Source organism: Erinaceus europaeus, chromosome 4, assembly GCF_950295315.1.
Source record: "Erinaceus europaeus chromosome 4, mEriEur2.1, whole genome shotgun sequence".
Lineage (NCBI taxonomy): Eukaryota > Metazoa > Chordata > Mammalia > Eulipotyphla > Erinaceidae > Erinaceus > Erinaceus europaeus.
This window is the reverse complement of record NC_080165.1, coordinates 2607523-2632850: the sequence shown is the minus strand read 5'-3', so window position 1 is coordinate 2632850 and position 25328 is coordinate 2607523.

Below are 25328 nucleotides of genomic sequence, written 5' to 3'. Positions count from 1 at the left end.
ATTCAATTCATAATAATAAAAACAAAGAAGAACAAAAAAAAGAAGAAAGGAAGGAAGTAAGAGAGAAAGGAAGGAAGGAAGGAAGGAAGGAAGGAAGGAAGGAAGGAAGGGACGGGACACCTGGACTCTATCCTGACTTGACTGCTAAGTGTGGTATACTCTGAAGTTTTACTCAGGTTTAAAGTTGTGACCTTGAACCAGGCAACATTCAATTTTTCTGTTAGTCCTAAAATATCACATCTCTTGCCAAATATGACTATCCACACAGAGATCTCTATGAAAGTAATCATCCACCCCATCTAAGTAAATACCCAATAACTAAATTCAGGGACTGGTAGCTCCCCAGTAAAGCCTCCCCTTAAAATCCAGGGTCCCATCCCTGGCATCACATGGGGGTACAAAGGATGGTGGTGTTGTTCTGTCACTGCCTCTCTCCTTTTGATTCTGTTAATGCCTCTGTCCTTATTACCCTCTGCTGGAAATGAGAGAAAATGGCTGGGTTCTGGCAGGTAGCCCAGTGGCATCATGTATATTCAAAGCTCTGAGTTCAGTATGTGGTGCGACATAAAAAAATAATAATAATAGAAGCAGGAGGTTTCCATCTGTCAGCTCCATAGTATTTTTTCCAGTTAACTTAAAAATTGATCATTATACAATGATTTAAAGAATGTTTTACTCTTCAGTTTCCTTGTGTTTCTGACCAAATTCTCAACCTGCTCTCCTGATAATCCTGGTGTCAAAAGACCCTGATATTTTCTCAGGGAGTGGAAAGCAACATTAAAGAAAACAAACTTTTAAATTTCCAGGAACACAAGATGAGACACAGAATACTCTGGGAACCCACCAAGTCAGGGCTGAGTGCAAATATATATATATGGTTCCTGGACAGAGAGGGGCCCAAGGAGAGATTCTTGGGTTGATAGCCCATACCTACTAGGGAATGACTAGTTAAAAGTCTGGCAGTTTTCCAGTTGAGGCACCACCTCTGGTCTGAATTTTATAAACAAACAAACAAATAAACAAAAACTATTGACAGGAGGAGAGGATCCTCTAAGGCTCACTAAATACAACCCTGAGTCTCCACTGCTACTGTCCCTGGAGGCTGGAGCAACAGCAGGAGGCCCTGTGCTGATATGGGGGCAGAGACCTGATCAGGCAACTCAGGAGAAGACATACACTCCGGGTGGTCTGGAAGTGGGGCTGTGTAGTGGGAACTTTTCCAAATTGTTTTCCCAAGGAATTCAGAGACATGTTGAATAATTGCCTCAGAACCCACAGAGTACAAATAGGATTTACTAAAAAGAAAACTCATAGGGCCAAGGACTGCTGCCCTTCTTGGCTCTGACTGCTGTCAGAGAAGCTGACTTGGGCTTGGGGCTTTGGACTCTTGGGGTGTGGGATTCTCTTTGCATAACCACTGTGTCCTCCTCCATTATTTTTTTATCTCTAGGTTAGGAGTGAGTAACCAAGCTAAAAAAATCTCTTTATAGTTAAAAATCCAACAGGATCCCATATCCTTGAGGGAAGATAAAGAACAAACGATTACAACTAGCTGAACAAGCTAATGCAATATTAGAACAGGGTAACAAAATAGCTGAACTCTAGAAAACAACAGAGGGGAGAGAGAATAGAATAAATGAGGCAGAAAACAGAATTAGCAAGATTGAGGATGAATTAGGGAAACTAAGAAAGAAGTAAGAGACCTTTAAAAGAGATTAAGAGATACTGAAAACAACAACAGAGACCTATGGGATGACTTCAAAATAAATAATATACACATTCTAGGCCTACCAGAGGACAAAAGAGAAGGAGGAGAAGAAAGCATTCTACAGGACATAAAAGCTGAGAACTTCCCTTATATAGACAATATAAAAGACAGAAAGGTTCAGGAAGCTCAGAGGGTCCCAAACAGAATTAACCCAGACTTAAAGACACATCATATTTAGAATGAAAAGGAACATGAATAAAGAAAGGATTCTGGTGGTTGCAAGAGAAAAACAGAGTCACCTACAGAGGAAAACCCATATGATTAGCAATAGATTTCTCCACACAAACACTCTTTCACTTTGAGTTTGTGGTTGTCTTGCTGAGTTAGGTAGGATTCCTGAAGACAGCATATGTTTGGGTTGTGTTTTCTGATCCATCTTCCTACTCTGTGCCTTTTAATAGGTGAATTCAGGCCATTGAGATTGATTGATAGTATAGAATGGAGATGTTTTACTGCTATTTTTCCTAAAATTTTAGAGTGTTCTGATATATGGCATGTGATGTTTTATAAGAGACTTTTCAGAACTTCTTGCAGGGGAGGCTTCATAATAGTTGATTCCTTCAACTGTTGCTCGTCTGAGAAGGTTTTTATGCCTCCATCTAGTTCAAATGACAGTCTAGCAGGATATAGTAGTCTTGGTTGAAAGCTTTTTTCATTGAGTGCTTCATATATATATTTTGTCATTCTCTTCTGGCTTTAAGTGTTTGTGTAGGAATCCCACCTAACTTGACAAGACAACCACAAACTCAAAGTGAAAAGGTGAAAAACTACCATACAAGCCAATGTACCACAGCAACACAGTAATAGTAGGTGATTTCAATACCCCTTGGATGTTAGATCAGAAACTATCAAATACTTAGAGGAAAATATAGGCAGGATTGCATCTAAATTTTAACGGAATCTTCAATGAAACAAATATAATTACAAAAAACAAACAATGGAACAATAAGCACAAAGCAGAACTTGGACTGGGTCTGGTGTCTAGTGTTCCAGGAGTCTGGAGTGGGGTGGGGGGTTCAGTTCCTGGATCATGATGGCCAAGGAGGACCTAGACAGGCATTGAATTGTTCTGTAAAGACTGAGAAATTTGAATATCGATAAATGGCACAATGGTTATGCAAAGAGATTCATGAGGCTCTAAAGTCTCAGGTTCATGGTGATTTTATCTGCTTTACCCCATCTGGGATGGCACTAAAGGATATCATGTTAAGTGAGATAAGTCAGAAACAGAAGGATGAATATAGGATGATCTCACTCACAGGCAGAAGTTGAAAAACAAGATCAGAAGAGAAAACACTAAGAAGAACATGGATTGGAGTTGGTATATTGCTCCAAAGTAAAAGACTCTGAGATGGGTGGGTGGGGGAGTTCAGGTCCTGGAGCAGGATGGCAGAGGACCTAGTGGGGGTTGTATTATTTTGTGGAAATGTCACACAGTACAAACTATTGTAAATTACTCTTGACTATAAACCATTAATCCCTCAATAAAGAATTTTTTTTAAAAAAAGAATTTCCAGTGTCTGTTTTATCCTTTGAAAACCATGCGAATGTTTCATTTGACTTTTATAGCTATTCTTTCAAAAATGAAAAAAAAAATCTTGAAATGTGTGCCACTGAAAAATATCTTCTTTTTGTGACTTCATATACCCACATTCTCTTACAGACAGCCTGATGCTATGCGTGAGGTTTTTACATACACTTTGAGAGGTGAGATCTGATTGTCTTGTCTTCCCCTCTGGAACTCTGTTCCTTGCAGGTCAGGCAGCAAACAGTCACATAAACTCAATTTTATTTGATTTGATTGAAATACCTTGATGTAAAAAATAATGGATATTGGATATTGAACAAATATATAGGTTTAAAAATGGATCCACTTAGGCAAGTAGTGGCATACCTTGTTGGGTTCATAAGCAACTATGAGAAGGATCTGGGTGTGAGCTTCTGCTCCGCACCAATGGGGAAAACTTCCCAAGCAGTGAAGCTGCTTACTTTTCTTTCTGTCTTGTCAAAGAAAATAAAATATATGAAAAAGAAGATACACTTTTAAAAAACATAAATGCATATTTTTGAGCAAGTTAATTTTATTAAATATTAAAGAATATCTTAGGACAGGTTTGTTCTCTTACTCAAAGGAATGAGTTCACAGTGGTACAAGATGAAGTAACTTCATCTTATAGCTGAATCCTTCCCTCTCTTATAACTCTTATAATTCTTCCCTCTCTTATAACTTCCCTTATCTTATAAGTGAATCCTTCCCTCTCTTCCTGGAGGAGGGGGGAGATGAATGACAGTCAAGCAACAGAGAAATAGAGAATCCTGAAAGAATTGGAAACAGTGATGAAAATAAGGTTAGAACGGTGGAACACCTGATTGAGTGTACCTGTTACGGTGCACAAGGACCTGGTTTCAAGCCTCTGGTTCCCACCTGCAGGGGGAAAGCTTCATGAGTGGTGAAGGTGTCAGGGCTGCAGGTGTCTCTCTGTCTCTCTCCCTCTCTATCTTCCCTTTTTTTTTCTCAACTTCTAGTTGTCTCTATCATGTATATATGATATGAATAAAGGACATAGCAGTCAATGAAAGAGAGAGAAGTGATGTGGTGACTGGGAATGTGAGTTTCTCAGGAAGGTCCCTGAAGTCCCACTTCTAATTGCCTTGTTGAGTTCCCCATCTTATAAAGGGAGCGTGTGTGTGTGTGTGTGTGTGTGTGTGTGTGTGTGTGTGTAAGTAAAACCTGGAGCTCTGTATGGACATCATATGCATTTGTGGCTGTTGGTTTAAGTGAAAGTTAAATCTTAATATATTTAATATTTTTGCAAAAACAGTTTCTACAGAGTGTTACAACTTTTGCCAAGTTACCTTGTCCACTTCAGCTCACCTTGTCCCTCTGGGGTCAAAGCTGCACTTATAATTTGAAAAGTACTCACATGTGGTGTGGGTTGCCTGAGAAAGAGAGTGTGAGCAGACTCTAACTTGGGTTCTAGGACAGTGTATGATTGATGTGCTCTCTTACAAAGTGACATCAGTTACAAGTGTAAATTAACATAGGGCCAAGAGGTGGTTCACACAGGAAGACGTGCACTTCACTATGGACAAGGCCCTAGGTTCAAACACAACACCATGTAGAAATACTATGTGTACTAGAGGAAGGGGGGTTACAGGTGGTCAGCTGTGGTGTTCCTCTCTCTCTCTCTCTCTCTCTCTCTCTACCTCTGTTGAAAGAGAAAAGAAAAGAAGGAGGAAAGGAGAAAAATCAACCAGTGAGTGAGTGGTTGGATAGCATATACATATGGCCATGGCATGGTAAAAACCAATGCAAACATCAAATGTATAGAATTGTAAATGTAATAATTTCAATCTCACAAAAATTAAAACATTTAATAAGTGTGGTTTACGTATTAGGAATGATCAGTTTTATTTAATACTTTCTGAATTCAGCTGTAAGCCTTTCATGTTTTAAATGTTAATTTTCTTTTAATAAGCTGATGTATCAATTTCATTGTGTTATAGAGGAATGTATAAAGCAATTTTTTAAAACAAACTAGTTTATTCTTCTATTTCTTATAGCTTTGTACAGACATTCACTTATAAAACAAATTTATCTTCAATGGACTGCTGGTTCTTAAACAGTGTTTTAAACACCTTTGTTTATTTTCCCAAGGAATTTGCAGTACACAAAACTTTCTTAAACACATTTAAATGGCTTTTTAACCTTTGGGGATGGAATAAGTGGAAAGTTATTAAATGTTACAAAATATGAGTTTCAATTTAAAATCTTGGGACATTTCAAGACCTGAAGTTAAACAGTATTTTCCCAAACAATGATTTCACAGTATCCATAAGTTCCCCGATAACTGAATGTTTCTTTCAGAGTAAGATGTTATGCTTTTGTGAACTTTTCCCCAAACAGTTTTGCCTTTGAGAGAGATGTTAAAGGACTTGCCAGCACTGTAATTGGTTTTGCATTTCTAAAGAAGTTATGCAATAAATTCTTCTTTCTTAAATAACATTTGACTTTTAAGGTATGCTTAATGCCAGTGTATAAGAAAAAATTATTTTAATAACTTTTTGAAAATTGAGACACAAAATGAAAGTTGTAATGTAAGAAGCCAACTTAAAAGCACTGAAAATAAATATGTTGGATCCTGCTGAACCCTCTTCTCATGAAGCTGTTTTTTTTTCTCTAAGTCTTCTACTATAGTCAAAGTGGCTGGACTATTCTACAGTTCATATTATTATTTTTTTAATTTAGATAGCTAATTTGCACTAGCTTTTAAACTGAGCAGAAGCAAAAAAAATCAAACAAGTTAAGAAAAAAATAAACCATGATGATTTGATCAGAAGAAAAATGTAAAAGAAAGAAATTTCTGGGAAAGAAATCCTATGACAGCTACCAGCAAGGTGACGGGAAGGATTAAAACTGGCCCTCACCTCTGCTTATAGTAGGCATATGTATTGCATTTTCATATTGAGTTCAGAGGTATACTTTTCTTTCAAATTTTCATATCAAATAAGTAAATTGAACATAAAAAGAATTTCTATTATTCAAGCTAAAATGAGCCATGGAATAGCAGTGTGGTGTCACTTGTGATGGCTTGTGGATAATGGAAAATATGGTGATGGCTGTGTGTGGCGTGTCGCTCCAAGTCTAAGTTCACTTTACTACATAATCAAAATAATAACTCCCTTTGGGCTTCTCGCCACCGGCTTCTTGTTATTATGCTTATTTGTGCATTGTTTCAGAATACTTGCTTCTATTTATAAACATCACAAATGTCATATTTACATGTGACCTAGAAGAAGGATCAGGATTCATCTCTCCAAGAGAAAGATAATTATCTATAGTAAATTTCCATCTTTTTCTCGATGAGCTGTAGCATGTAATATTTACCTCTGGAGGGTGGGTATGCACAGCAGAAACCCATGGGGGTGGGGGCGCTATGTTTAATATCCTTGTTTCAGAGGAAGGAGAAAAGAGCAAGTCACTTGAAACCTCTAGAATTTCTGATGTGTTTTTCTCACCCAATTTCATGTCCATTCATTTCTAGAACTGTGAGGAAAAAAAGGAATTAAATCTTTGTTCTCTTTGTTTTATTATACTGGTAAATTTAAACCTTAGAAGTATATTTGTAAGGGACTGAATAGTGGTCCACCCTGCTGAGCACACATTATCATGTTCATGGACCTGGGTTCAAGTCCCTGGATGCCACCTGTAGGTCAGAAGCATTACATGTCCTGAGGGAGTTCTGCCATTGTCTCTCTCTCCCTCTGTACTGCCTCTCTCCTCTCTCCTACACTATCACAAATAAGTAAATAAATAAATATATATATTCCCTGAAACAAAAAGTTGATGAATTTTTAGATGCTGGAATTGAGTTAAATAAGAGAGTATCTAGAAGACTTATTTCTGGATCTGAGCTGTTAGCTTTTATGCAGTGCAGGCTGGAGAGAGAAGGAAGGACTCCCTGGGTCACCATCACCGTGGTTTGTGCCTGAAAGCAGGGAGTGAACTCAAGCAGCAGGGCCATGCGCTGGCTCCATCAAAGAAGCCCACGGCCAGTGGGTCAGGAGGAGGACATAGAGACAACCGTGGATGACAGCTGGGGGCAGCTCACAGTCAGCAAGGGATGAAGATAAGGATCAGATGAAGCTTACTAGCAGGCCCCTGCCTGCAAGGGCGAAGCCTCAGGAGTGTTGAAGCAGGTCTGCAGGTGTCTCTCTGTCTCTGTCCCTCTCTATCTCTCTGTTCCCTCTTGATTTTCCTCTATCTAATAATAAACCATCCAACAAACAAATAAATAGGGTTCCAGCAGGTGGTCATTAGACTATGTCCGTCTTGCAGGACTGGTTGGAGTCAGTGAGCAGTTGGAGTCCACCAGCCCGGAAGGCCCTAGGTGGTGGACAATTACTGGCTAGCTTTTTTGTTTGATTTTTGTTGTTGTTGTTGTTGCTCCGGAAACCTGCCGTGGTAGTATGGTTTTATTATTACCCCTTGGTGGTACCCATGCACAGATTCCTAGCAGGAGGAGCCTTAAGAGTGGCTTGAAGGGAAGTAGTTGACCAAAGACTTCATGATGTGAAAGATTAGGGGAGAAGAAGACCTCTGGTTCTATTCCTTTACGTCTAAGATTTATTTTAAGAAGAAGCTTTATTGGTGGGGCCAAGTGTTGTCACACCTGTTTGCTCACATCACCCTGCACCAGGACCTGAGTTCGAGCCCACTCCCCACCTGAAGGGGGAAAGCTTCAGGTGTAGAAAGGTGAAGCAGATGTGCAGGTGTCTCTCTTTTCCCCTTTCTATCTCCTGCTTCCCTCTCAATTTCTCATGGTTCTATCAAATAAAGTAGAAATAAAGAAAAAAAGAAACCTTACCAATGTGATTTGCCAGCTGTTTGCTAATAGACACTTGTCAAAGTGAGGCTTCTGCAACCCCCACATTATTTCAGAATGAAGAACACTATGATTCTCCTGGTTATTTTACAAAGGATGGTTTTCAAATCCTCAAAAAAATATCTGAGTGCCCAGTACGGAAGATTTATATCCCTGCTTCTCTGCTTAAGGCTGCAGCACCACAGGGGTCAATATTTAGAGATATCACATTTTAAGGGCCAGGGGAAAGCAGAGGGGAGCCACAGATATGTCTGTCGTGGAGCAGCGAGTCACCGGAGTTCTCCTGCTGGAGACTTCGCTTTGGCTTCTGAGTCTGCAGGTTCTTCCATGACCAGGGAAGCCTCCCTCAGGTATTGAAGTAGGAGGTGGTTTGATGAGGTTGAGGTTACCTTGGGCTCTGGGGTAGGGAAACTAAAGGCCCAGAGATACTTTCGGGAGGGGGGGGGTGGCATCCTTGATAAAGATTCACTTGTCAATCCTTCCTTACAAGTGCTCTCTGCAGTCAAACCTCTTTTTACTTCTCTCTCTCTCTCTCTCTCTCTCTCTATATATATATATATATATATATGTGTGTGTGTGTGTGTGTGTGTGTGTGTGTGTATATATATATATATATATATATAGTTTTTATTAGTGATTTCATAATGATAAATAAGATTCTAAGATAACAGGGGTATAATTCTATACAATTCTTATTATCAGACTTCCAGGTCCAATTCCCTCCATTGGAAGCTTCCCTATTCTTTATCCCTCTGAAGTATGGACCCAAACTATTATTTATGAGGAAGCAGAAGGTGGGAGGTCTGGCTTCTGTAATTGCTTCCCCGCTGGACGTGGACACTGGCAGGTGGATCCACAGCCCCAACCTGTCTCTCTCTTTCCCTAGTGGGGCAGGGCTTTGGGGAAGTGGGGATCCAGGACACATTGGTGGGTAAGGTCATCTGCCCAGGGAAATCAGGTTGGAAGCATGGAAGCATCTGCAATTTAGTGGCTGAAATGTGGTAAAATAAAAAAAATTTGTTTTATAAACAGGAATCCAAAGGCAGGAATAGAGCAGATGAAATTAGGGGTCTTCATGTGGGAAGAAGATAGGAAGTCTACTTTAAGTATGTTCCAAGGACCTCATGACGTTACTGATTTTTGCCTGAGTCTGATAGCTAACACGCAGGTGAACTAAAAACATTGTCTACAAAGATGGTGTTAGAACTGAAAATAGGGCTAGAAAGCTGAATTAGGGCAGAGAGTAGCTCCCAAATATGTGGGAATTATATAGATAGCATTAACGGAGCCAACAGCACAAGTAACACCTGGGCCATCTGGATTATGAAAATCAAAGTTGAGGCCCAGAAATCTGTGTTTTACCAAGTCACCCAGATGACTCTAATACACTCAGGCAAAAACAAACAACAACAACAACAACAACAACAACAAAACAACAGTAAGATGGCAAGTATAGTGACAGGAGATCTAATTTTTCTGTTTGATATATTTGTTTGATATATTTGATAATTGATTATGGGGAGAATACATCAATATGTCTTTTTAGGCTGGAAACTGTGGTTGGAACTGATTGTTATGTATTAGAAGACTTCAACTTTGCAGCTCTTGACAAAGGGTTTGATAACAATGAACTTTAAGCACTAGTGACTAACCTCAAACAGCCTAGGCTGAGCCCCTAGGAGCCATGAGCCACATTTGACCAGGTGAAGGCAAAGTCAGAGTTGTTCAGCATGTAGATTGGTCCTAAAACAAGCACATTCCCCCCCATTTTCTAAGACTCTATTGTTGTATTCTCTGTCACTTGCTGTTATTTATCTTATTTTCTCCTAGAGAAAGCTCAAAGTTGAGATGAAAGACACAGGGAAGTAAACTAAATGGAATTTTTACTATGTGCTGGCACTTACATAACACACCTTATTTGACAGACAAGATAATTGACTCTCCACATGGCTCAGTAATGAGCCCCGTATAAATAAACGCAGACAGAAAAGATTGTCAAACTTCAAAGTTCATGTCAACTATCGGGGGAACAGAATAGGATTAAAACCCTCTTCATCTCAGAACAAGATAATAGTTCCATGTAAGAGCTTTAGTCAAGTCACCAAAACCGTACTCCCAACTCCTTTTCCCGGCTTTTACATAATGCAAGTAAAATGAATGGTTATGGGGTGTGTTCTATTTGTCAGTCACTGTGCTAAATATTTGACACATAAACTCTCAAGAAATCTTTGTCACACATGTTGAAAGTAGATTCCCATAATATCAGCCCCTCATACCACATGTACATACCACATGTACTCCTGAGAGAGTGAGAAAAAATAAACAGTGGAGGATTTTTCTGTGGGAATTCACCGCACCACTTCAGGAGCTGGCGTACAAACCTGTATGAATTTCCATATCCTAACATTGGCAACAACTAATTTCTGAACTCTTCTTCTCGTCAAACACTTCATGCTGGGTAGAGGGGAGACAGCATAATGGCTATGCAAAGAGACTTTCCTGCCTGAGGCTCCAAAGTGCCAGGTTCAATTCCTTATACCTCCATAAACCAGAGTTGAGCAGTGCTCTGGTAAAAATTAAAAAAATAAAGTAATAATAATAATGATAATAATAATAAATAATGATAAAAATACTTTTTGAAAAAATGCTAAAGCAATAATGCTTCCTTTCCTGAAGGGTTAATTCTTGAGGATTTTTAAAAATTAATTTATTTATTCATTTTTGTTGCCCTTGTTGTTTTATTGTTGTAGTTATTAATTATTGTTGTTATTGATGTTGTCAGTGTTGGATAGGACACAGAGAAATGGAGAGAGGAGGGGAAGACAGAGAGGGGGAGAGAAAGACAGACACCTGCAGACCTGCTTCACCACCTGTGAAGTGACTGACTCCCCTGCAGGTGGGGAGCTGGGGGCTCAAACCGGGATCCTTTTACTGTTCCTCGTGCTTTGTGTTACTTGCACTTAACCTGCTGCACTACCCTCTGACTCCCCGATTTTTTTTCCCTTCTAGAGAATGTATGCAACATCTTAAACCTGAGGTAAAACATTTTTTGAAGAGAAAACTGAAACAGATGTTTCCTCTGGGCTGATGAGAAGAGGGGAATTTGATTAATTTGAGCATAGTTCTGGGAGCTTATAGGGAGACAGAAATAATGGCCTTCAGAACAGAATCATTTAGTGAGGTGGGAGAGTGAAGTGCCTTTCAAAATTACAGATTTTAGTTGCAATATTTTTAGAGATAATGTCACTTTTGTGTGGAGAGTAGTGGAAAAGAGTGCAGAGTAATAATTAAGGCAGGATCTTAGTGTGGCAAGCCAACACATCTCCAGTTATTTAGTTCAAGAGTGTTTTGAATACATGTGCTCCATGGTGTCTAGATATTTCTTTTTACTTTATAAGAAGGTATGAGAAGTGTTTCTCTCACTCGACATTCAGATGGATATTCAGGGTGTGGAATTCACTGTTGTTGAATCAGTAGCTCAGTCTAATTGTGTGCTGGGATGTCCAGCTGTGTCTGCACTTTTTATTTTAGTCTTACTGTCTCTAATTACATTTTATTATCAAGTAAAATACTTGGTCCAATGGCATAATGAATTTTAGCTTCAAATGTTGTTTTATTGACATATTAAACAGGGATTACTCAAAAACAATGCATTCTTGGTAAAGTTGTGATTATGTTTGGGAAGACACACAGCCTAAAAGACTATAAGATCGAAGGATTCAGTGATAGTCCAGAACTGAAGTAGATGAAGATAGCCAATTACATAACAATATAAGAGTTTCAGTCTCATTAAAATTAATTTGCTCATTTGATAAAATTTGAGTTAAAAATAACCTAAGAATTTAGCAAAGTAATAAAAATTAATGGAGTATTTGAATGTTTAAACACAGACTTATAAAGATTGGGAAAGTATTTCCATAGATCAAATTGAGATAGGACTCATAATTCTTGCCTACACTACCTGTATTTCCAAATATGCAAGGCTGGGTCCTATTCACGAATGTATCCATGGACCTTTTCAGCAAGGTCAGTACAAGGGAAATCTGAACTTTGGGGTTGGCTTTTAGGCTTTGGTTGCCACTGTATATATATATATATATATATATATATATTCTGTAACTATTAAATAAAAATGTGCAAGGCTGTGGGGCACATCCTGTCAATGGCACTAAAAGGAGTCTTTTAATTAATTAATTTGAAAATTATTTTAAAAAAAATTTTAATATTTATTCATTTATTTTCCTTTTTTTCCCCTTGTTGTTTTGTTGTTGTTGGATAGGTGAGAGAGAAATGGAGAGAGGAGGGGAAGACAGAGAGGGGAGAGAAAGACAGACACCTGCAGACCTGCTTCACTGCCTGTGAAGGGACTCCCCTGCAGGTGGGGAGCCAGGGTCTCTAACCAGGATCCTTCCAACAGTCCTTGCACTTTGTGCCACCTGCACTTAACTCACTGTGCTACCGCCCTACTCCCTTAATTTATTTTTGTTTTTATTTATTTTTTAAAAGATTTTTAATATTTATTTATTTCCTTTTTGTTGCGCTTGTTGTTTTTATTGTTGTTGTAGTTACTTGATGCTGAGGAATTATTCTGATGCAGTCTCCGCCCCCAGGTTTTACCACACCCTGCGAAATCCTAGCAGTGCCCCCTTCAACCAATCCTTCCCCCACACGTCATCCCTGGTTATGGCCCAATAAAAGCTCCCTCACTTCCCCCTCTCGTTCTCTCTCTCTCTCTCTGGGCTCCTTCGGCTCTCTCTCTCTCTGTGCCCTCTCCTTTCTCGCCCCGTGGTGAGGTAGTGGGGATGGCCATTGTCGGCTGACTCCACGTGGCCTGAGCCACTCCCCCCCCGATCCTATAATAAAGATTCGTGTACCCACTTGCTCTGGACCTTCTCTCTCTTCTTCGCGGTGCAGCCCGACACCTGGTCACAACCAACACCTGGCGCCCATCGTGTCCCGCACCCATGCCCCGCTGGGTGGCCTGGCCTGAGGTCCCCAAGAGCCACCCAGACACAGGTAAGTGGCATCCGCCTGCCTCTGTGGCCCTGCGTTTCCCTCCACCATGGGATTTTTTTTCGTTTTATGAGGAGGTGTCCCAGACATTATCTCCTTCTCTCCTGGGACAGATTCTCGATATCAGACATGCTTTAATTTTCACTACATTGTGGATTCTCGTGGCTATATTTACCACTTACAATATATGTACAAGGTGTTCTGCCATGAGGGTAAGTGAACTTGAGGCTGAGATACGAGAGTTAAAATGTGTGCAAAACTTAACTGCCTTAAGTGATCAGAAGTTAGCCCCAAAACTTCTGTTCCCACAGACATGCACACATGTTCAGCGGCTCCTCCTTTGACCCCGACCCAGCTGATCCTGCTGGCCCAGATCCTCTAAGCCCATCTCCTGCTGGTCCAGTTCCAGTTTCCACTCCTCTAAGCCCGCTTCCTGATGGCCCAGTTCTGGTTTCCACTCCTCTAAGCCCGCTTCCTGCAGGCCCAGTTCTGGTTTCTGCTCCTCTAAGCCTGCCTTCTGTTGACCTGCTTCTGGTTCCTGCATCCCTAAATACTCCCCCTGCTGACACCTCACCATTAAGAGACCTTGTGGCTGAGATAAGAGAGTTAAAGGATATTTTTTCAGCATTTAGGGACCTTAGACCATGTGCAGTCCACCCCGAGAGCTCCGTCCCCATAGATACATGTTCTGTTTCCCCTGTGGCCACTACAGCAGTTTCCATGGCACCTTCCACTTCTGTAGATCTCTCCCCAGCATCGTCAAACCAAATCCACACCTTCCCGGTAAACGTGGCCCCCTCTAGACAAAATACTCAGGTGTGGCACCCATACACCTCTAAAGAACTCAAAGAACTCAGACAAGCAGTCAGGGGGGACGGGTTTCATGTGCCATGGACTAAGTCCATTTTAAGGAGTTTTTACCAGCACCTTAACACCTCCCAGGACTGGAAAGACCTAGCTTGTGCTACACTCCCAGATCCCCTCTACCTACAATGGAAGGCATGTTTCCGTGATGAATGCTCTAGACAATCACAGGAAAATAGTAACAAACAGGTAGGATAAAATTTTGATGCTTTGTTTGGAGCAGGAGCATTTGAATCTGGAACTCAGCAGGCAGAAGCCAGGTTTCCAACCGGTTATTTTGAACAGGCACGCATCTGCGCAACACAAGCATAGGAAAGGTGACCCCAACCAATGTAGATTCTTCAGCTCCTATTAACTCTCTTCACCAAGGCACTGATGAATCATTAGCGAACTTCATCTCAAGGGTGAGGATGAGCTTAGAGAGAAAGGTTTATAATCCTGAAGTCTGCTCTCTACTCCTACGCTCTATTGTCTGGGATGGCATGATCCCACAATTCCGTCAGGCATGCCTTAGTCTTAAACACCTACACCCAGATAATTGGATTTTAGTGACACAGGAACTTACATCAGGCAATTATTGGGCATCCGCTACAACACAGGTTTATGCAGTTACCCCACGTAATCGAAACGGGGCCTGCTTTCAGTGCGGTCGCCAAGGGCATTGGTGTAACCAATGTTTACAACCAGCAAACAATTTAAAGATTTTTGTTCCCTCTGGAATATTACTCATACCATGGGCATTCCCTACAATCCACAGGGACAAGGCATTGTTGAGAGGGCACATCAAACTCTGAAGGCTCGATTAAATAAAGATAATGGAGGAACATATCCCCCTAATATCCAGCTAGCAAAAGCCTTAACTACATTAAATATCTTTAATATATACATTAATTCAGACCTACCTCCTATTATTCTTCACTGGCAAACACCATCTACCCTCTCATCCATTAAGGTCAAATGGAAAGACCCACTCGATAAAATGTGAAAAGGGCCTGACCCCCTATTGACCATGGGAAGAGGTTTCACATGCGTTTTCCCTCAAAATTTCTCTAAACCTGTCTGGGTTCCTGCCCGCCATGTCCGACAATACCCGCAGGATGGCACTGTTATCCCTGAAGAACAAGAAATACTACAAGAGGACCAGATGCAGGATACATCCCAGGACCCATAACACAACATGGAAGAACCTACAAAATCTGGCTCACAGAGACCTATCTCCTACCCTTTCCCTGAATGTCATATGCTATAACTGGCCAGTTGTGTTTTTTGAGTGTGTTGAATGACCAACATATTTTTTTTGCATGACCCATCTGCTCGGAGTACTCTAAAAGGTAATTGGCTTTATATAAAAATGCTGAGCACAGCCAAAGTTTTCTGGAGACGTCCAGAAACATTCCAAAATTTTTGTTTTTTTCCCTCTTTTGATTTTTATATATAGTTTTGGTATATATGTAAGTGTTTAGTCTTAAACTGTGTGACTAATGACAGATATAAATTTGTTTTTAAAATGATATGTTTTTATAACAAAAGTTCTTTTTCCTCCAGTGTGTTATAACTAAATGTTTATGGGTATGTCTCAAGTTTGGTAACACTAACTTAACGGTCAAAAGTGTAACCCTATAGGTACATTATTACCAGACAAGGTAAAAATTAATTTGCTAGAGTAACTAACTATTTAAGTAAAAGTCTAAATGTTTAAGGTGACAATACATTCCCAAAACTAAAATATAAATTCTCTATACAGGACACCTTTGGAGGGCCCCCAAAAGTGCCCTGTAAACTATCTTGTGGAAATTAATCCACAATAGATCTGGCATCAATCTGGCACTGTAAATGTTAAAATCATTGTCACGAAAATGTGTTAACTCTCTAAGCAAATTGAGTCTGTTTAAAATACACATTTTGGGAGTCGGGCTGTAGCACAGCAGGTTAAGCGCAGGTGGCACAAAGCACAAGGACCGGCATAAGGATCCCGGTTCGAGCCCCGGCTCCCCACCAGAGGAGTCGCAGGGGAGTCGCTTCAGAGGAGGTGAAGCAGGTCTGCAGGTGTCTATCTGTCTCTCCTCCTCTCTGTCTTCCCCTTCTCTCTCCATTTCTCTGTCCTATCCAACAACAACAACAATAAAACAACAAGGGCAACAAAAGGGAATAAATAAATAAAATAAATATTAAAATAAAATAAAATTAAATAAAATACACATTTTAACTAAAATTGTTCTCAAGATCCTGCTGTAGAGATTGCTACAGGAGGTCACATTAGATGACCTTTAAATAAAATCATAAAGAGATTTAAACCAATTATAATCATCGAGGTAACTACTATAATAAACCTATAACTTGTTACAAGTTCTAATTAACCACGAGAAGCAGATTGTTTGTGTTTCTTTCACAGGAATCCCGGAAAAACCATCTGAACCCCTGCACAACCTGACGTCACCCACTAGACGGCATGACTACAGTGACACACCCCCCGAAACCCTAGATGTCACTTAACGCGATCTGAAGAACCTGATACACAGACTCCAAGGACAGAACTTTCTTAATGCTTGCTTGCCATTCCTGCTTCTGATTTGCCTGTCACATGTTGGCGGTTCCAGCTGGCTATCTACAGAAAAGCAGAATTCCAGCGGCTGACCTCCCTCATGCAGCGTCTCATCCCCTGCCAATTCTTCCCCTAGCCATCTACTTTGGACTGAGACTTGTATCGGACTTGCTGGCATACCCTATAGACATTTTACAAAATTTTAAAGCAGCTTATTTCCCTTCAAGCTGCTGGTTTTTCATAGACTGATCCTGAGTAGTTCATAGACTTTATAGACTGTTTCCTTGAGGATTATACAATGCCAAATTGCCCCTCTGTTTGGTGGGTCATGCCCTCCCGCCTCCCCCTCATTATGTACCCTTGCCCCTTCCCCCCCAAGCAGGGAAAGTTCCTTTCCACACCAACCCTTCCCTTCACATCACACTGGCCTTTTATACTCCCCTATTTGTCCCTTCCTGTTTTGTTATGCTATGACTAGATAGAAAGATAGAAAAGATGTAGAGATATTGTGAAGAGACGGTTGAGTAGGCTGTGCTTAAACCTATGAAATGAGTCCCTCCAGGTAAGTCTCTCTCTATAAAGAGGGGTTGAGCACAGGAGGACGCATAAATCTCACAAGGTTGTAGCCATTTAAGCCTTCCCTCCTCCACAGAAAGTTCTACATCTTCCCACCTGAGCACGGCATTTCTTAAAAACACTTAAGCCTGCTCCATTCCATTTTTCTTTACTGTGTCCATTTAGATATAAAGGCAAAGGAGGAGATGATGCTGAGGAATTATTCTGATGCAGTCTCCACCCCCAGGTTTTACCACACCCCACGAAATCCTAGCAGTACCCCCTTCAACCAATCCTGCCCCCACACGTCATCCCTGGTTATGGCCCAGTAAAAGCTCCCTCACTTCCCCTTCTAGTTCTCTCTCTCTCTCTCTCTCTCTCTGGGCTCCTTCAGCTCTCTCTGCGCCCTCTCCTTTCTCGCCCTGTGGTGAGGTAGTGGGGACATCCATTGTCAGCTGACTCCATGTGGCCTGAGCCACCCCCCCATCCTATAATAAAGATTTGTGTACCCCACTTGTTCAGGACATTCTCTCTCTCTTCTCTGCGGTGCAGCCTGACACCTGGCCACAACCAACAGTTACTATTGTTGATGTCATCGTTGTTGGATAGGACAGAGAGAAATGGAGAGAGCAGGGGAAGACAAACAGGAGGAGAGAAAGATAGACACCTGCAGACCTGCTTCACTGCCTGTGAAGTGACTCCCCTGCAGGTGGGGAGCTGGACCGCCTGACTCCCAAGGAGTCTTTTTAGAGCTAAGAAAGATTAGGATGAGCTGTGAGATCTCCTTCCCGGGTATGTTTGTCTATCGCTGATTATGCAGTTGCGTCTTTGTTCTCCGAAGGGCTCCCACTGATATAAACAAATGGGACCCCTGAGGCGCCATGTCACCTCGAAATTAATTCACTTTAAATATAATCTTAAGATATGGTTATGTACATAATAATAAACAGAAGTGCCACTTGCCCAGTGATCCAGCCAGCAGTGATCAATCTATCCTCAAACAGATGGTGTGGTGACAAATGAGGCAAAAAGCAGGAATCGTGACAAGATCCTGTGAAAAGCAACCAGCTGTTTACAGTATGGTGCTTGTGATCACACCCTGACTGTACAGTCACCCAGTGCTCAGGTCTCCAGCTGCAGCAGGGTGTCGACTTTGGGGAAGGAGTATGAACATCCCCATGAGTGTAATCAACAGTCCCCTCCACATGGTAACTATCCGCCCACATGTTGCCAGATTGAGCATTTCACATACTGTAATTGTGTCTAGACAGAGTGATAAGGCATTTATTCCCTATGCAGCCCCGATAATTCAGGTTTTATGTGTGTGTGTGTGTGTGTTTAATTAAAATTCTTCTCTTACCTTTATTTATTGAATAGAGACAGCCAAAAACTCAAGAGGGTAGGAGGAGGTTGAGAGGGAGAGAGACAGGAGAACTCCTGCAGCCCTGCTTCACCATTCAAGAAGCTTTTCCCCTGCAGGTGGGGACCAAGGACTCGAACCCAGGTCCTTGTGCATTGTGACATGTGCCCTACCACCAGGCCCTAGTTTTGTTTCCTTCAATGAGTTTTCTATTAGTTCTATGAAAGTGCAGAAGTCACTCCGTACATCTTTATACAGATATAGTTACAAACACGTACATATATACTCATTGGACCAGAAGAGACAGAAAGTAGGTGATTTCAACTTTAATCATATTTATGACTTGCCCAGGGATATCTCTACAAAACGGACACAAAGCTGGGTTTTTCAAAGACCGTCAATTTGTGTGATAATTCTGGAGGACAGGAGTCTGCATCAAGTTTGATGTAGGAAAGGCACTGGCCTTCCTGAACCCTGAAACTCTAGAGAAGCTTTTGTTCCTTGATTCCTGAGCTTCAAATGAGGGTAGGCATCCCTTGGCTGGGGTAGCCTTGTTCAAATCCCTTCCTCTGGAGTGGCGTACCTTCAGTCTTTGTTTATTCTCTCTGGATTTGTCTCAGAATGCCAGAACATGTATGATTGCATTCAGAACCCACCAGTATCATCCGGGAAAAGATTATCCTTGCTTAATAATATTTCCTGCCATATTAAGATAATTATTTATTTCTTTCTTTTTCTTTTATTTGACAGAACAGAAAAATTGAGAATGATGATGAGATGAAGAGGAGGAGAGAAAGACAGATACCTGCAGAGCTGCTTTACCATTCATGAAGCAGATCCCCAACAGGTGAGGAGCAGGGGCTCGAACCCAGGTCCTTGGCGTGGCAGTAGGTGATCTTAACCAGGATGTGCCACCGGCTGGTTCCCCCAAATATAAGTCAATCCTTTCTCTCTTGTCACATAAGATGATTTTCATAGTTTCAGAGGACATATCCTTTGGAGGTAGCCTTTTGACCCCCTACATTTTGGTATCTTGTTCAATTATCCTGCTAGAATGGGTATACCTTTTGTTAGACTATAAATTCTGGTTCACATAACACTCAATTTCCATACCACCATTCTCACATCTATCTTTTATTTTACATTCAGCATGCTTATTAACTGCATATCATGGATTTTACTTTTCATCTTTAGATCTTTTCTTTCTTTCTACTCTGATCCTGGAAGAACCATTTGTGATTCTAAGTCGGCAAGCAGGAGCCCTCTGGGAGAGCTGCATGTGTTCTGAATGGCCAGGCAGGACTGACCTGAAAGGGAATTAAGGAGGCATCAAAGTCACATAAAAATACAGGAGCTCACAGTTCAAAATCAGACTTTAGAAGAGAGAGATTTAGATAAAGAACATCTGTGGAAAGACACACATTTCAATGTGCAGGTTTAGGCTAGAGAGGGAGGGACACTGTGCCACTCTAAACCTCTCCCTGATTCTGTTTCCTCCTCAGCCTACACACCACTCAAAGGCTTTGCTGATCACACTGTGGCCCACTCCTCACTGATATTTTCTAGGGCTGTGATATCAGCGATGGTCAGTGCTTCCCCACTGCAAACTAGAGGAAGATTTTTCGCTCATTTATGACTGGAGCTCAGAGTGGTCGCTGATGTTTCAAGGTGTCCAGCTCCGGCATTTCTTCTTTGTATCCTGGGTGCACATTTTCGTGCTTAGAAGACTTCCCACAGGCAATAAGAGTCACAAAATGCTGTTGTCCACATTATTGCTTTATAGCAGAGGTGTGCTGGGGGAAGAGTCTAGAACAGGATGAGGCAAGGCAAGGATTTTTAAACACATGCTGAAACTTGAGAAAAAAGAAAAAGAATGCACCCTCACATAAGCATAACTATAAGGATATACCAAGTAACTGTCAAAACGTACATCTTGAAACAGTCTCCTGACCCTTTCTCCTGCCTTACCAATCTAGTCTTAGTTTTCTTCTTCTGTAAGTGGAGGAACTCCTGGAAGTTGTTATTACATGAATATTAATTATATATATGTATATATCAATGTTTATACTATTTCTTAACTATTCACTCTTTATCTCAATCCTACTGATCTAATTTTCTCCTAAAAATCCCATAGTCAGTATGTATGTGTGTGTGTGTGTGTGTGTGTGTGTGTGTGTGTATATATATACACACACACACACAAGGTATCTGTTTTAATAAAAACTATATATATATATATATAGTTTTTATTAAAACAGATACCTTATAACAAATACAGAGAGAGATGAGCATAAAACATAAAACATGGCCATCATCCCATGTAGCTCAGAGCCTGATGCAGCCGCTCAAATGCTTTTCTTCTGAGTGTGAAGGACCTGGAAAGGTCTTTTTGTTACAAACTTTATACAAGACTGAGTGAATTTTACATTTAAACATGTATTTTAAAATAGCACCACAGCCAAGATTAAGGCATCTGCAGAAAGAAACAGAAGTCTTAAAAGATATCTTGAAAATAGAATCCACTTAATGATAAATGGTTGTGTTGAATTTGACTTCTGAAATATTTAATTATTTATTATTTCTGATTGTATGGGACAGAGGGAAATTGAGAGGGAAGAGGAGAGAGGTGAGTGAGGGAGAGTGAATGAGAGACACCTGCAGCCCTGCTTCCCCTGCAGTAATTTTGCTGTTTTACCCCCAGGCTCTTCACCATGTGAATGATGCTGTATCATTAAATGACAACTTGCAGGGAAAAATCAAACTCAGGGTACTCTCAGAAAAAAAGTTTCTAAAGATAATACCAGAGAAGTGAATGAAAAAGTGCCTATGTCCTAAAACCTACTTAAGACCATGTCATGTAGATGCTTTAATCAACAGAGGGAACACAGAGACTTGTGAGAACATGGCCCCACAGCAACTTTCCAAGGAATCTGAGACAGGACAGGACTTACCATGAAAACAATTCTCCAGAGCCTGTGTGACTGCTGTCCAAGAATGCTTAACATTCTTTCAGCTTTAATCAAAAGGGACAAAGACAACACAAAGTGAGGAGTTTTTTTTTTTTTTTTTTTTTTTTTGCATTTCTGAACTACCATGAATAGAAAAAAAAATAACTAGGTTCCAAAAAAGTCATATTTTATATGGAAAAGAAGAATGACTGGCCAGGTGGTAGTGTACATGGTTAAGGGAATGTGTTGGAAAGTGCAAGGACCCTGGTTCAAGCCCCCTGCTCCCACCTGCAAGAGGAAAACTTTGTGAATAGTGAAGCAGAGATGTTAAGTGTCTCTCTCCCTTTCTATCTCTCCATCCCCTCTCTATTTCTGACTGTCTCTGTCCAGTAAATAAAGATAACAATTTTTAATGGCTTACATAGGAAATAGAAGGATGCCCCGGTAGCTTTTGAAACTGTTTGCCAGAAGTTAGTTCTACTAAAATATTCGTAGTCATATTTTAACATTTCTATGGGCCAGTGACTACTACTATATGTCACCTATTCTCACCTATTCTCTTCTTCAAAGAGGATCTATCAGAGTTGTTCTGTGCCTGTCCTATCATTGTGTGTTGATAATATGGAATCTGTAGCTTTATTTAGTTCAAGGTCTTCAAACTGAAATAAACTGTCATAGGAGTTAAGATGGAAACTTAGGAGTTTCCTGACACTTTGATGTAATATAAGTAATAAAATCATGAACCTCAACATTGAGTCCAGGGCAATGGAACCTTTTAGGAGGCCTGCTGTTGAAGAAATAGAAGTGCCCTGTGTCACACAGAAGAACCAGGGCTATGGTGGTTTAGAAACATGTCCATACTCTTCCTGTAAACAAGATGGACACTGTTCCTCACCCATCAATTAGGGGCTGGAATTAGTGACTCTATTCTCATGCACAGAAGGTGGCACCATTGGCACTGAGTGACCATGTCACTAGGTTAGGTGAGACCTTGAAGCTCCTTACAGCAAAGCTTTCTTTTGGAATGAGTCCTCTTGAAGTGACCTGATCTGTGTCAGATGTCATATGAAGCACAGAGAGAAGTCACATGTAGGTATTCTTGTTAATATTCCCAGCCAAAGCCCTGTCTTTGAAATAATAGAACATCATCTGACTCTAACCTTCCCACTCTCTTAATTGACAGCAAAGGAGAAGTAACAAAAGATTTATGAGCAAAATACACAATTCTTCAACCCAAGTTTTAGGGTCTTCATAACATGTCACCAGGTAACTAAAACAGACATGAAATATTAAACTTATTAGTGAAAAAATAAACCATTATTTAGTACTCCTTGCATTAAAATGTGAGGGCACCACATTCACTCTAACATACTGGAAATAATTATAGATTGTTATTTTAGGCATAGTTTTCTTAACTTGACTAGTAAAATGTTAGCCGCTTGAGGGTAGAGTCTAGGTTGTATTTCTAGTACTGATTCACTAGAACTAAGTAGTTCTTGAAACATTGTAGATACTAGAAAGAAGTCTTTGTTATCAGAAGTAGATATTCTACTGTGACTGAAAGAGAAAGAAAGAGGAGGAGGAGGAGGAGAGGGGAGGGGGAAGGGAGAAGGAAGAGGAGAAAGATAGGGAGAAAAGGAAGAATGGGAATGAGAAGGAGAAGAAAGAAGAAGGAGAAGAAGAAATAGGAGAAGAAAAAGAAGAATGAGCATGAGAAGAAGGAGAAGTACAAGAATGGAAAGAGAAGTAGAAGAGAAGAAAGCTGCTCTTAGTGATGCCTAACAAAAAGTCACAAAAGTTGGCTTGTGGAGCAATGACCAGTTCTAAGCAGTAGCTCCACTTTGTCAGGCAGCCTTGACTCAAACTGAGGTTCAGAAACCGTTGAGCAAAGGTCGCATACAGAGCAGACTGAGTCTAGAAGAAGCTCACAGTGTCCAGGGAATGGGAGTGAGATGCCTTTTGTTTTAGCAGGTGTCCCTGTTTTCCACAGTCAGTTTAGATCTAGTTCAGCAAGGACTAACCTGAGGTCTTGGCTCTCTGGTCACCACTCCGCATGCCACACTTCCTTCCTAGTCTACGATACAGGGAAAGGATTGCCAAAGGTAGATCTCTGTAGGGAACCTGTGAGGATATGGTTGAGCTGGGTGGAACCTCCCATGGAAAGCTGGGTGCCTGAGGAACACGGTCTTCCTGTCAGCCTCTCTCTACCAGAGACGGAACATGGGAGAGAACTGCCTTCAGGCTCAGCTTCACCTGTCAGACTCTCTGCCTCACAGGGACTCTGCATCCCCAATACAACGGCTTACTTCCTTGTCTTTAAACCAAATGGTCTGCTCATTCAAAAGCTACCAGAAGTCACATCTGACCCATCTTCTCTCTGTCCTCAGGACACCTCTCTGTCTGCTAGCCATGGATCACCCTACTTTCTCATCCCCAAAACAGCTCTCCTGCTCACACAGATGCTCTCAGAGGCCCCTTTCCACACTTCTTTGTTCTTTCCCTTCTTAATAAGATGGTAACCAAACCTCACCCTCCTGACAGCAAGGACCCCTACACCCATGCACATCAAAGCCCAGCTTCCTCATTCCTTACATCACTCACCTTTTAGTTTTCCCAACCCCTTACCTTTCTCTGCCCATTTTCTGCTTTAACCATATATGGTATAAACAAGCTACCTCCTTCTGCAACCCCTTAAAATCCTGGCCTCTCTGATCAATAAATGGATTTGTCCATCAGACATTCCCCTGGTGATCTCTTGTTGCATCTCTAGCTACGAGCACTGAGACCCAGTTGACTCGCTCCTGCTGCCTTGGAGCATATTCTCCCAGGCATCTGCTTCTGAGGTACAGCAGAGTGGCCATGCCAGGGAGCTTGTGCCCGAGAGAGGCCTTCCCACAGAACAATGGCAGACCTCATCTAAATCTGAGAAACAGCCTTGTAACCTAGACTGGGCTCTTGAGGTAAAGATCCAGTCCATTGAGCACCGAGTGGTTACAGCTCCTTTTCTAGAATGTCAGGCACCCAGCTGGTTCTGTTTAGATTGAAGGAGAAAATGTATAGACAGTTCTGGAGGTTAAAATATGCCTTAGTTTTGAACTAGAATGAAGAGCAGCAAAAAAATGATGACACCCAGGCCAAAGACTGGCCTGCCAATGTTTGTGCAAAGCTTTATAGGAAAATGGCCACGTGGATTTTTGTTCTGTGTAATCTATGACAGCTTTTGCTCTACAGTGAGAAACTGAGCCATGTGACAGGTGCCATATGGACTAGAAAGCTTAAACTTTTACTATCTGACCCTTTAGTAAAAAAAAAAAAAAGTGCATATGTGCTGGAGTGATGTAAGAATAAACTTAGGGGCCAGGTGGTAGCCCAGCAGGATAAGCACACATGGTGTGAAGCACAAGGACTGGCTTAAGGATCCAGGTTTGAGTCCCCGGCTCCCCACTTGCAGGGGGGTTGCATCCCAACTGGTGAAGCGGGTCTGCAAGTGTCTTTCTCTCCCCCTCTCTGTCTTTTCATCCTCTCTCAATTTACCTGTCCTATCCAAGAACAACAACAGCCATGACAACAACAAGAAGGGCAACAAAACAGGAAAAATGGCCTCCCGGAGCAGTGGGTTCATGGTGCAGTCACCAAGCCCCAGCAATAACCCTGGAAGCAAATAAGTAAATAAATAACGAACCTAGAACCAATGGTTGAAATTTTACATTTCATGCCAAACACAAAAGTTTTCTAGTAATTAGAGCCACTGAATCTAACAGGACATTTAATATATATATATATATATATATATTATATAAAGATATATTTATCTACTTATTGGATAGAGACAGCCAAAAATTCAGAGGGAAGAGGGAGATATATATATATAGAGAGAGAGACAAAGAGACAT